Source organism: Drosophila sulfurigaster, chromosome 3, assembly GCF_023558435.1.
Source record: "Drosophila sulfurigaster albostrigata strain 15112-1811.04 chromosome 3, ASM2355843v2, whole genome shotgun sequence".
NCBI classification, from domain to species: domain Eukaryota; kingdom Metazoa; phylum Arthropoda; class Insecta; order Diptera; family Drosophilidae; genus Drosophila; species Drosophila sulfurigaster.
Genome location: NC_084883.1, coordinates 9,156,892 through 9,170,606, shown reverse-complemented (window position 1 = coordinate 9,170,606; position 13,715 = coordinate 9,156,892). Strand labels below are relative to the sequence as shown.

At 34.9% G+C, this 13,715-nt stretch overlaps 1 long non-coding RNA gene across 2 annotated transcripts; it reads right to left on the bottom strand.

Annotated features, from left to right (window-relative positions):
- Nucleotides 1-7,348: 7,348 nt before the first annotated feature.
- On the bottom strand, nucleotides 7,349-9,852 carry LOC133845135 (uncharacterized). Of its 2 annotated transcripts, none has more exons than XR_009894701.1 (2): nucleotides 9,718-9,852; nucleotides 7,349-7,624 (listed from the first exon to the last, which is right to left on the bottom strand). It is a non-coding gene; the product is annotated as an uncharacterized LOC133845135 (long non-coding RNA). The 2 variants fall into 2 exon arrangements; XR_009894702.1 differs by lacking the exon at nucleotides 9,718-9,852 and adding an exon at nucleotides 7,685-7,856.
- Between the last annotated feature and the right edge of the window lie 3,863 nt (nucleotides 9,853-13,715).

Below are 13,715 nucleotides of genomic sequence, written 5' to 3'. Positions count from 1 at the left end.
TCTGTCTAACTCGGCTGGCTGGCTGGCTGGCAGGCAACGTAAGTAGAAAAACATGGGAAAAACTTTATTGAAAATCGAGGCAACGCAACAACAACAACAAGCTTTGAGCAAAAGATTCTAAAAGTTTCACACACAAGTGAAAGTGGCAGCAGCCAAGCCAAAGCCAAAGCCAAGGAAGTCAATTTGGATGCTTAGTGCACTGGCAAATAATAATACTATGTATATTGAAAGATAGATTATGTCGAACTTTATGCACTTTACGCATTATTCAGATATCTTCGAGATGAATTTTGTGCCTCACTGAGTTTCAATTGAACTCCAAAGTTTCAGAATTTTCACTGAACTCAAGACATTTATTTCAAACGTCTTCAGGTGTAAAACAATTTCAATCGAACTTCGAAACTCTACTGGATACATTAAGAAGTTTCACATTGTAATAGAATGTTTAGTATGCAGATTAAAATTATAACATCATCATGACTACTGAACTCATTTAAATAAAAAAAGAAGTCCCTCCTTTGAACTTGCACCATGACTGGAATAGTTTATCAACCGTGAATACGTGTGAACTTATAATGTAGTAATGTAGTAAACAGTCTTATTTAAATTCATAAATGTGGGGAAATAAATAATAATAAATAAAAATAATAATAATAATAATAATAATAATAATAATAATAATAATAATAATAATAATAATAATAATAATAATAATAATAATAATAATAATAATAATAATAATAATAATAATAATAATAATAATCAGCAAATTAAATTCAAATTTACATAGATTGATTGTCAATTAGATAAAATATTTATTAAAAGTAAAGATCTTGGTTATATTCAGATTACATATTAAGCTCCATGTAATTAATTCTTTTCTTGAGTATAAGGATTAATTGCAACTTTGTGCTTCTTTTAATTATTGTGATGTTCTTCAAGTTTCACTCGCTTTATAAAAAAATCTACTATGCAAACGCATCTTTATTGTATGCCAATAAACTTCATCCAAATACCATTTTTATAAAATATATTCCATTAAACCGCAAGTGAAAATCGAAGCCATAATTGCTTTCACCAAAAAATGTGTATCGAATATTTTGGGTATTAAACCATTTTGGTTTTATCTACTGCGATATATTCAACATCGAATAATCTAATAAAAATCGACTAGAGAATAGAAACAAAGAAAAGCGCCCACCACAAAAGAATGAAGAGTCAAACAAACAACTGCGCCAGACAATTGGGCGCATCATCTCCATCTCCATTCACCTCCGTCCACGTGGTTGATTTTCGATGCGAGCCGTGAGCCATGAGCTGTGAGCTGTGAGGTGAGAAGTGTGTGTGAGGAGCCCGCAGACATCAGACAGATAGTTATATGTATATAAGTACATTTATACCTATGTAAGCTAGTTGGTAGGGCTGCGGCTAGTCCGCAGCAGGCTTTATTAATGGCTCATAATGACTTAAGTGAAATTACTGAAGCATGGCAGCACATTCCCATCCCATTCCCCCCCATCGCATCTGTCTCGCTCTGGCTCTATTCGCCTCTTCCTTTGCCTTCTACCTTTCGCCTCTGCGTCTGCGTCTCCGTGTCTGTGTCTGTGGCAGGCGAGGCGAACTCGACTGCAGTCATAAACAGCGAGAATTCCCACGCGGCATTTAATATTCTGTTGGCCAAGTAAATTTTCGCTGTTCACATGTTGCTGCCTTCGCAATACCTACTGGATAACCAATGTCCCAAAAGGGGTATGCTATCCAACTATGTGATGTCCAACGAGTAGAAGTCGAGTACTATCGATAGTCGCCATCGATAGTAATTGATAGTTGGTCATAGAGCATCTACTATCGATGATGTTACTCTTAAATAAAAACAAGTTGTTTAATAAGGTGTTTATAATTATAAGAATAAAATAAGGAAGAACTCATTTCTTACCCAAGTTACAGATATTTCAAAATGTTTATAGAGTGTATTTATTTATAATATTGCTAGTTGAATAGTTATTAATAACGTAGAAATATCTTAGCCACTTAATTATCAGCAAATATACAGCATATCATTTAAAAATGATTAATTTCTAATTTCAGCTAGACTGTATTTGATGGAGACTTGATACAGCATAATAATCGATAGTACCGATACAACTAACGATAGTAATACACCTCCAATACCAAGCTTTAAAAACATGAAAAATTCGTGAGTACTTCAAATATGTGATATTCATCAAATTGTTTTTTTTTTTATTAAACAGTCATTTAAGCAAATTTGATAAACTTCATTAAATTATGTGAGAGATATAATCCCAGTAATCATATTATTCATTAATCGTTAAATAATATTTCATTATCATGCCTAAAAACAAAATGTTTCTTTATAAGAAACCCTTTAGTTTGCTGCTTTAAGATATTTGGGCTATCTCAGAAAACAGAGCAAAGCAAATAGGGCATTTGAGAGTCAAATGCATGCTTAAGCACAAAACACTCTCACTTGTTGTGCTTCTCACTTGCTTTCAGTATTTGAAGCATAGTTGTGGGTTGTTCTTCTGCTTCTGCTGCTGCTGTTGGGTTGAATGCCGTGCAAGCAAGTAGTTAAGGTCAGTTCATATATTATGCTTTGCCAGGCAAAAGGTGCCATAAGTCTATGAGTTTCAGCGAGCGAGCAACTCGGAGTCTATGTTTTTGTTAAAAGAGACAGAGAGAGAGAAAGCGACTTTACATATAGTTCAGTGTGTGTGTGTTTGGTCTTTGCCCAGCAGCTCTTATTTATTTTCCCAGTCTGCCGCAACTCGGCAACTGTTGCCTACTTTTCTGCGTCTCTGAAGTCTGTTCTCGCATCCTGGCATTCTGGCATCCTGGCAGCCAGCCCGCCTGTCTGCTAATTAAGCGAAATTTTGCGTAATAAGCTCGTCTGTAATTTGCGCTATCTTTTCGCCTTTTGTTTTAGGCCAACATGCGTAGTTGTAGTTGTACTCTGTGTGTGTGTGTGTGTGCTTTTGGTATTGTTTTTTGTTATGATTCTGGTTGTGGCCCTGTCGCCTTTTGTGTGTTGACTTTGTTAACTGTCATCAAGGTGTTCATTGGCTTTGTTATTACGCCTCAATGAATTTTCGGGTGTGCGTCGTCTATCTGCACAAATTGTGCGCCATTCAAGTGATATATGCGTGTAATTTTTCATACTCGCCACTCGCTTCCAAGGAAGATAGTTCGAGGGATGCGGCTGCTCCTGGTTACAGTTGAGAGCCTCTCTAAATCATTTGAGACAGTCCACAGTATATACACAGACTATATATACATATATATATGTAGGTTGGATAAACGGAACAAGAAACAAGGGTCAGCCATGGGAGAAAATGAGAACAAATTTAATGGACTATCGAAATTTATTGTCTTTAATTTGTTTTATTGAGGCGAGTCCTTTGACTCAATGCAATGGTTAATCGAATTAGATCGATTTTCAGATACATTTATTCAAATGGTTTTACATTTCATGATTGAAATCATGCAGCATCAATTTAATTATGATATTGTGCAACAACAGAGGTCAACAGCCTTCTTCTTCTCCGCCTCCTCCATCTCTCTTGGGGCCTAAATGCAATCTTTTGACTGATAAGCCGCATTATTAACGCCATGTCAAATTCAGCACACGCATAATTTCATCAAAAACTCACTTAGCTCTCTCATTGTAAATGAAAGTGTAAGTCGACCCCATGACTTTGACTTTTTTTGCACCTGCTGCTCATGTTTCATTTTTATTTTCACAATTTGTTGAGCTCTTCTCCCCGACCGAATAGATATCAGCGGCAGCATAATAACAACATTATTTATACAGGCGCATGACAACAAAAACACACAGAGTGTGAGTGTGTGTGTAAAACACACGCACAACATGCTGGCATTTTAAACACATGTAAACAAAACCGTTGAATTAAACCGAAAATTAGCATCGATTAAAGTCAAGAAGCCGCGACAGTGCCTCTCACTCTACCTTTCCCACTCCCACACACACATCCCGTTATCGGTAGCAAAGCCAAAATACACGCTCGCTATCTCGCTCTCACACACACTTTATCTTGCACAGCCGCATTGCTTTAAACAAATTTTAACATAATTTAAACATGTGTTGAAGGCGCACACGCTGCTGCGTCTGCTTAATCCCCTTTTAATCCGTTTTTAGGCGCGCCAACGCAACGTGCTCGACTCGCCTCGTCTCGCTTTGCAACATAACCTCAACAACAAGAGCGAGGACTAACCTAACCTAATCTAACCTGCGCAACAACAGCAAACAAACACCAGCAGCAGCAGCAACAACAACAACAACAAGAGGAAGAGCAACAAAGTGCAGCCTCTGATAAGGTAACGTCGACGTCGCCGCTGCTGCTGATGCTGCTGCTGACGTCCTTGGCGGGTCCATTGAGGGTGCCAGCATAAATAAATAATAGGGTGTATAAGTAACTGTCTGTGTCTATGTGTGCGTGAGTGTACTCACGTGTTTGCACGTGTGTGTGTGAGTGTGCGAATGTGGGCCGCATGTTGAGGTGTTTGCAAAACTGCAAAAATATTAGTGCGCTCGCGGGCTTCAACTCAGTTGTTGTTTTTCTTCTCCTCAGTTGTTGTTGTTGTTGTTGTTGCTGTTCTTGTTATTAGACAGTTGCGGCCTCACTCCATAGTGTGGCGCATGTACTGCGTTTAGGGTTGCCCCCAGTGCGGTTATGTCTGCTTGCAAGGGTTGCCTGCCTGCCTGCTACTTATCATATGCAAATGCTTAAAAATGTTTGTGTGCTCATAAATTCCGCTGCCGTATGAATAGCGTTTGTTAGCGCCTACTGTGACTGTCACTTCTCCACCTCCACTTCTTCTTCTTCTTCGCCTGCTTCTTCTTCGTCTGTTGCTCTTCTCCACGAATTATCCATAAGTTGAGGCTGTTTGTCTGGCATGTCATAAATTCATTAGCAAGTTTTTATGACGCTCGACTGGCAGCAAGGCTATTGCCTTGAAGTAAGTACTCGCATCTCACTTGAATTAGTGGCGCAAAAGTAACTCCTGCCTCGGGTTTTATGCTCATCATAAAAAGTAAATAGTATAAAGGTATAAACTGACCAAACTGATCTAACATATAAACTACTTTTTCGTTATACGATGTGTAAAAACAAACTAACTATATTACGGATATCCCATTAATCGTAACTCGCTGTTTCAGTTCTCTAGGTAACATTATTACTCTAACTTCCTGCAAATGCGTTCATTAAATATTCTTTTTAAATTATCAATTTGAGCGTTCGCAGTTAATTTCACAACATAATTAACTTAGCTGATTTAGTGCACGTATCGACCACTCCAGCTAATTGGTTTAATTCTCTCAAATTTCAAAACCAAAATTGTACCATTAATCACTGGCAAATGAATCAACTTAAATTTGGGGTACAATATTCTCAACTGGTGAAAGTTTAAAAGATGCAATAAAATGCTGATTATTATGATTTTTAAATAATAAATAAAGTGAGTTCTGAGTTAATAATATATGCTGAATCATATCTGTTCTGAGCGACATGCAGTTAGTTATAGAGTTAAATTTGAATTTGATCTATTAATGGTTTATATGCAGTAAGCTTCAAGTGCTGTTTGAAAATCAAAGCCACGCGCTGTAGTCCATATTGCAGCCTCACGTTGCTTTAGCAACGATCTCCTCATTAATAATTGACACGCTTAAATATGTTTACCAATTGCAGCAGTTTTCCTAAGTTTTATTATCTTAATATAATATAATAATATTAAGATAATAAAACTTAGAAAGGCTGCTGCTTATTATATTATATTAAGATATTAAAACTTAGGAAAGCTGCTGCAATTTGTAATATTAACAACATTACAAATTTTGTATATGTTTGTTCAAGTTTTAATTTCTTATTGTTTCTAAACAAACCCAAAATGGAATACTCGAATCAAGATATTAAAGATATAAAGTCAGCGCCACAAAAAAGCCGCTCTTTGAAGGGTTACGAATTTTTAACTTTCAGGGCCTGTGGTTTCATTATATGATTGCGGATTCGCCCAATTTTTTTTTAACTAGTTAACTGATGGTATGTTAATAAAAGTGCATACCAATTTTTATTTTAAATTTGTTTTTAATATTAAAAAAAATGTTGTTTTTGGGTTCACATTAGTTTGAACGACTTTTCACTATTATGGCAAACTTAAGGAAGAAAATCATAAAAGTTATAATAATAAAAAAATTCAACAAAAACTATTTTTGTTCAAATTTTAATTTTTTATTGTTTCTAAACAAACCCAAAATGGAATACTCGAATCAAGATATTAAAGATATATGTACAGTGAATCACAGCTTATATCCATCACCAAACTAAAAGCTAAAATCCTGCGCTTAAATAAATTTAATACCTCTTTTAGTTTGGCCAGTATACTCATTCAAAGTTGTCGGTTGGTGGTAGTTGAAATAAGCTGTGATTTTTGAGTTTACACAAAAAAAAAATGGAGACAAAATTACAGTCCTTAAATATTTCAAGCAACGCTATTGTTGACGCCAAAATTACTTTATATTTTAAAAAATACTGAATTAAATTTTAACCTTTTAAATGTAGAGTAACAAAATTATTTTTTATTTTTATTTATCAAAAGATCGATTAGATATTAAACGTCGCTGTAAAAGTAAAAGGCAGCGTAAGAATGCGAAGTTTTTAAGCTCTCGTCCAATTATTAAGTATAATTTAAATAGATATTTTATGCACAAATAAAAGAATAGTTTGTGTTTTAGTGCTCTTCAAAATCGTGAAACATGCTTGGAGCAACAACTATGAAGTTAAATAATTAAAATAAAATCCCAGCCTTAGTGCACAATGAAGTTTTATCACGAATTTACGTAGTGTAAAATGTTCTTACCTCTTGAGCTATCCGTTGATAGTTCAGTTAGTTTTTACTAACAAACCCTTAAGTCAACGGCATAGATTAAAATTCATATTTTGTGATTAAATTGCATTTTATCCTTAAATAAATATTTTTAAATAGTGTAAACTACTATATATTTGTTATTAATCAAATGGTTTTGAAATTTGTCTATATTTGATGATTGTATAATAATATTTCAAATGTTAAATGATTACTTTATTAACAAACATTCCCAAATATTTTATTTATTACTGTCCAGTGTTGAATGTAAAATTAAGATGCCCAGTTGAATAGGTTAGTAAAGCAAATACTGAAGAGCTGCAGATGAAGAGTTTACTATCCAATAGCAATAACATTTTCAGCAGCTTTGCTTTACATATAGGTTTAGACTTCAGTTTGAACTACACGTTCCTATCACTCTTATGCCCAGTAATAAAAACGTTGTGTGGAAGATGAAATTGGATGCACTTAAAGCAAACTTTATGTTTATCTTCAAACATTGCAAAACTCTTGCTGTGCATTCCACTTCTTTGGCAATTCTAATTAATGTTACTATATTTCAGTGTTATTTGTGAAACTTTTTTAACTACTCGTGTGTAGTAAAATGTATTTTGACTGATGATAGACCTTTTCACATCTGTTTCCAACGTTTTTCACTTTGCCTTTTGCTGTCCGTTTGCAGTTAGCAGCTAGAGAAGCCTTGGCCTCCTTTCATCATGTCCATCTTCAATAGGGCAAACATTTGAGCCATTTTTCAGATTACAGTTTACTGTTTAGAATTTACAGCAGTATTAGATTGCACTCGCTTTTGACTATCATTTCTTTATTTGTTTTTATTTTTTGTTGTGTTTTGTGAAGCTTGACGCGTTGCTTTCTTAGTTTTTAGCTTCGTTTTGCATGGCAAATGTAATTTATACAAAATTAATTTACGTCATAAAAAGACTTTTGTGACTGGGCAAGCGGAGGGGAAGGGAAGGGATGGAGGCAGAGCTTTACCGACTGCCGACTGTGAGCTGTTGATGTCATAAATGTTGCATGGCACAAACACACACACACACATACACACATGCACAAAGGATGAGAGCACACATACAATGAGAGCAACAAATATGCATCGAAATAAAATAAAGTATAAGCCCAAAAGTAGTAAACCCAAAAGCCCTGGCCAAAAGGCCCAAAAGCTGTGCACAATTTATGCATGAACACGCCCCCTTTAGCGCCTCCAATGGCTGGCAACATTTTGTTGCACTCGCACTCCAACGAAGCAGAAGAAGAAGTCGCAGTAAAGGAAAGGAAAGGAACAGAAAGGAAAAGGCAAGACCCGTTGCCTATTGTAAATGCAGCTTAGAATTTGCTGCAAATAAAGTGAAATGGCAACGGGCTGCTCCAAAATTCCAAACACACAGAGTGGAGAAAGCGAGAGGGGACAGTGGAAAATGCAAGGGACAAACACGAATGTGTGTGTGTGTGTGTGTGAGTGTGTGTGTGTGTAGAGAGAGTAAAGCCAGCAAGGCAGCAAGGGCAAGAAACAACAAGAACAACAACAACAACAAAAAATTGGCAATTTAACATTTGACGTTTTCTACGAGACTTGTTCAAACAATATACTTGGGAATTTGTTTTAATGCTCAGTCGAGGCAAGAGTTGGCGTTTGGCGGAGTTGACGGGCGACTGCCTTAAGCTCCATATGAGCACTACATAGGTGGGGTGGGGAGGGGGGATGGGAGGAAGCATGTGGGCAACTGGCAATAATGGCTTTAAATTTTTATTAGATGACGACGCTTATGCGCCTTAGTTGCCATTGCCGTTGCCTTGCCGTTGCAGGCTGCCCCGGCACGTTGCAGCTGCTTCGAATGTTGAAATGTTTGTTGAAAATGCGATGCAGTTGTGTTATTATTGTTGCAACACAACTACTACACTTACACATTGTTGTGCTGTATTTGAGTGCGAGTTTCAGTTGTTGCCATCAAGCTGCTCATGTAGAAATAAGCATAAGCACTAATTACCTGAAATACGCCAGAGCTAACAAAGTCGAAACTTGGCTACGCTACTGTGTCAACATATTTTCATGTTAACATGTTAAGAATAGATCAAACTGTTAAGTTACATACCCGAAATGTTAACTTGACTGTTAAATGTTTACTTAACAGTCCAGTCTTAACATAACGGTTGTTTAAATCAACTGTTGCAGACAAAGTCGAACATTAAGTGCATTCATTGATAGATTAAAACGTGAAGTTGCGTAACAGAAATGTTAACTTCGCTTTGAGATGTTTACTTAAGAGTCCAGTCTTAACAAATCAGCTGTTAGAGTTATCAATTCCATTCATTAATAGATTAAAATGTTAAATTACTTAAAAGAAATATTAACTCAGCTATGCTGTAGTGCATTCATTGATAGATCAAAGTGTTAAGTTGTACATAGCTGAAATGTTAACTTAAGTGTTATAAGTTAACTTAAAAGTCCAGCCCCTAACCATATAACATAATGTATTATATGGTTACTGTTCCAGCTTTAAAATATCGGCTGTTAAAATCATTTGTTGTGAACGTGCTTTCATTGATAGATTAAAATGTTAAGTTACTTATAAGAAATATTATCGTGCATTCATTGATAGATTAAAGTGTTAAATTACGTAAAAGAAATGTTAACAGTGGAATCGTCCATTCATTGATAGATTAAAGTGTTAAGATACGTAACAGAAATATTAACTTAACAGTCAAGTCTTAACATATGCATCTGAAAGTGCATTCATTGAAGTTAATTTTGCAGGGCATTTTCAAATGACTAAATTGAAATTTCAACTGGATGCTTACCCCTCATGTGTTTACTGACTGTTAGTACTAAACTCGTTTTTATTTCGTGCATTTATTTCTTAAAATTTGTAAATTCAGCATTTGATGTACACTTTTAGGTTTTTGAAAATAAAATCAAACTTTGAATAGAGTAAGGGTTTCAGTGAATTTAATTCCTAATCACACATGACCACATTTCAATCAGCCGTGTCAACCTTGACAGTATCTACGAATGTAATAAATCAAATTGCAGTTGGATGGGAAACATATTTAATTCTTATCTTCAGTATTGTAATTCACATATTTAATTCGTATCTTAAGTAAATCACATTTACTGTGAGAAGTTTGTTAATAACCAAAGCTGTTGACATCTTATGAACTCTGTCTCTGCATTCACAATTTGTACAGTACATGTGTGTGTGTCTCTGTGTATGTGTGTCTGCATGTGTCTCTCCGTGTGTGTGTGTGTGTCTGCTTGCTTGTGCATTTAGCCAGCTGCCCCTGAGCGTATGCTACACTTTATTTAATGTGGCTGCTGTCGCCTAATTCGCATAATTACGCGCTTATTATTTTTGCAAACTGTGCCATCTCTGTATCTCTCTCCCTCTCTCGCTCTCTTCCCTCTCTCGCTCGCTTTATGTATGGGAATTTGTTGTGTATGCGTAATTGTATTTCGCTTTGCGTGTATCCAGTAATTGTATTATTTGCATGATTTTATTATATGGTGTTCCACGCTGCCGTTCAGCAGTAGCAGCAGCAGCGAGTCGAGGAGGCACAAAACGGCGCGCTGCGGCCATAATTAACCAAATAAATAAAACAGTCGAAAACTGTCCAGCAGATATAACGGCATTATACGTAGAGCCTAAAGGGAAACGGAAGTGGACAAAATCCAAATACAAATACACGAACACAACAAGAACAAACAAACACACACACACAGACCAATACAGTCACATACTGTACTTGTGGTTGTATTATTGAGTATTGTCTATGCCCCGTGGGTTAGATTTGGCCTTTTTGTTCATTGCCGCCATGACAACAGCAAATTAAATGGCTGTCATTTCATTTTTTATACCCTTTGGAAGCGGACGAAGCTCTTGGCAAAGATTTCGACCACATAAACTATAATTATATCAGTAAAAATTTGATCACAAATAACACAATAATGCATTTTTAAAAACTTTACATTTTATATACAATTTTATTTAGCGAATTTCATTAATATTTAAACAGAAATAGTAAAGAAATAAAAAGCTTTGCGTAGCATTTTAAATAGTTTATGTATTTTGTTAATACACTACGCATAGATTTATTATAAATTGAAATGATTATTGCAATACGATTGCCAAAAAAAATGCCAAATTTTAATTTATGCAAATAGTTTCTAAATAAAGATAATAACAAAATTAATAATTATCTCATTTTGTATACTTGATTATGTTGTATAAACAAAAATGTTTGCCTCAAGAAAAATATATTTTTGAATTTAATTTAAAGTGAATTTAAATATTTTGTGTTTAATAATTCACAATTTAAAGCGTATTTGCAATTCTTCTCAAAAGAGTTTTCAATATTTCTAGTGATCCATAGTTTGTTCGTTGGATTACTTATTGGCTGCTTTGCAAATTTGGCATTACTGTTTGTCCGCTTGTCATTTTGGCTATTGGTATTATGAAGTTGTGAACATAGCTAATTGAAAACTTTTTGTCACATTTGCAGTGCTTTGCTTGGTTTGTGGACTTTCAACTTACAACAATGAGATATGGATTTATCTGTTTTGTTTTTATGCGTTTTGCGGTCGTCCTTCTTATGATCAACATAAAAACTGTTTAAGCAGATTAGCAAATGGACCCCAAAGCAAAAATTGCTGCAAGCAAATTGTCAACGATGTGCTATACGACTTATGCACTCGTATAAACTTAAGAGTAATGTAAAATAATTACTAGTTGAAGGAGAAATTTAGTGAGAATTCGTTAATAACTTTATTTATAACTGACAACTAATACATATGTTTTATATTTTCCTCGAAAATGTTCATGCTATATCTGTTGTAGACAACTCAGAATTTCCGAGAATCTTTTGGAAGTTGGTTCCTAGAAATTTAAATTAATTTTGTAGCCCACTCAATTGTTGAAATATGATATTCATCGCAATCAATCAATTCGATAATTTAGTATCTAAAATACTCAGAGACTTTCACTGCACATTTTGATTGAGTCGCTCAAGTATTTGATTTGTATTCATTTTGAATTTGCTAATTTGTATTTTAAGAATTTCAAACAATTGTTAAAGACATTTTCTTGATATTTAGTTAACAGTGAAAGGAACTTTAGCTTATTATTATTGACATTAAGTGAACCTACATCTAAACATATGTGAAATTGGATAAAATTGTATGCAACAATTTTTAACTTAAATTTATTGAATAAAATGCACATTTTTAGATTTGAAACATCCATCTTTTGGTTATGTTCAACAGCTGTGATAGTAACCAATTTATAGTTTAAGTTTCAAGATCACAAAAATGTGCGTACATTTTTCTATTCCTTTTTATTTTATTTTTTGTATATACATTGCACAACAGCTGTTGCTCAGCAGCAATAGGGAACTTCAAGTAGTTGTAAAAACATAGAAAGACACCACCACAAGCAGATGCCAACTTAAATTAAAATTCGGAACATTTCCGTATAAAAAAGTAAAATAGAAATAGTAAAAGAGCAAACAAACAGAAAAATAATAATAATAATAATAATAATAATAATAATAATAATAATAATAATAATAATAATAATAATAATAATAATAATAATAATAATAATAATAATAATAATAATAATAATAATAATAATAATAATAATAATAATAATAATAATAATAATAATAATAATTATCATTATCATTATCATTATCATTATCATTATCATTATCATAATAATAATCATAATAATAATAATAAGAAGATGAAGAAAAATAAGAAGAAGAAGAAATAATAAGAATAAGAATAATACGTAAAGGTGTGAAAGATAAGTACAATTAGATATTATACATCACTTTAGCATCTTTATTAGTTTTCAAGACTATCCAGAGTATTCCATAGTTCACTTCTTATAACCATATAAGATCTCTTTGTTCACTTCTTAGTCCGAATCTGCATTGTTCAGCCATTGGGTCAGCAAACTTTGCTTGCATAGAGAACAAATAATAAGTTGGCACTTGAAACGTGTTCGACTTGTAAATACTCTGTGCGAAAAGTCACTTGGAAACTTGAGCTACTATGGTGACTAAAAGTATGCACACACGCGCTGCTAAACCACCTTGTAATACTATTATAGGGATTTTATCTTATTTCAAAAGTTTTTATGAGGCTAATTCGATTGTTTATTGTTTATTAAATGTCTACTCAAAACTTGTAACTTTGGCGTCCAGGCCAAGCCCCATCCGGTTCCGCAGCTGGCTCGCATACAAACAGGGAATACACACAATTACACCCACACACACATACCTAACACACACACACACACATTAAGTGAGCAATTCAATAGCCTTTTGCAGGCAGGCTGTTAGGTTATGGGCTCATGGCTCACCGCCGCCAATAACCACACAAATTACATTTATTTAAGTTCCGTCACATCAAACGTTTACGGCCCTTGGCCACAGACCTGCACACATACACACACACACACCGGCACACACACTCTGCTCTCTCACTCTGCTCATAACTCAAAGTCTCCATGCAACAATTGCCCATCTAATTCACTCAACTGCTCACCTGTTGGCACACTCTCCGCTCTCCACTCTCCACTCTCCGCTCTGACATCGTCATTTGCTTCGCCCTTCGCTTTTCGCTGTCTCCAGCTTCGTCATCGTCAACGTCTTTTTTTCGCTGTCTCTGTCACTGTCGCTCTCGTTGTCTTGGCTGCCGGCGGCGCAGTTAATGTTGTCTGATTTCATTAGCGCAGTTCTCGAGACTTTGCCTCCTTCTCTCCCCTCCCTCCCCTTCCCCAGGAACGGAACCCAAA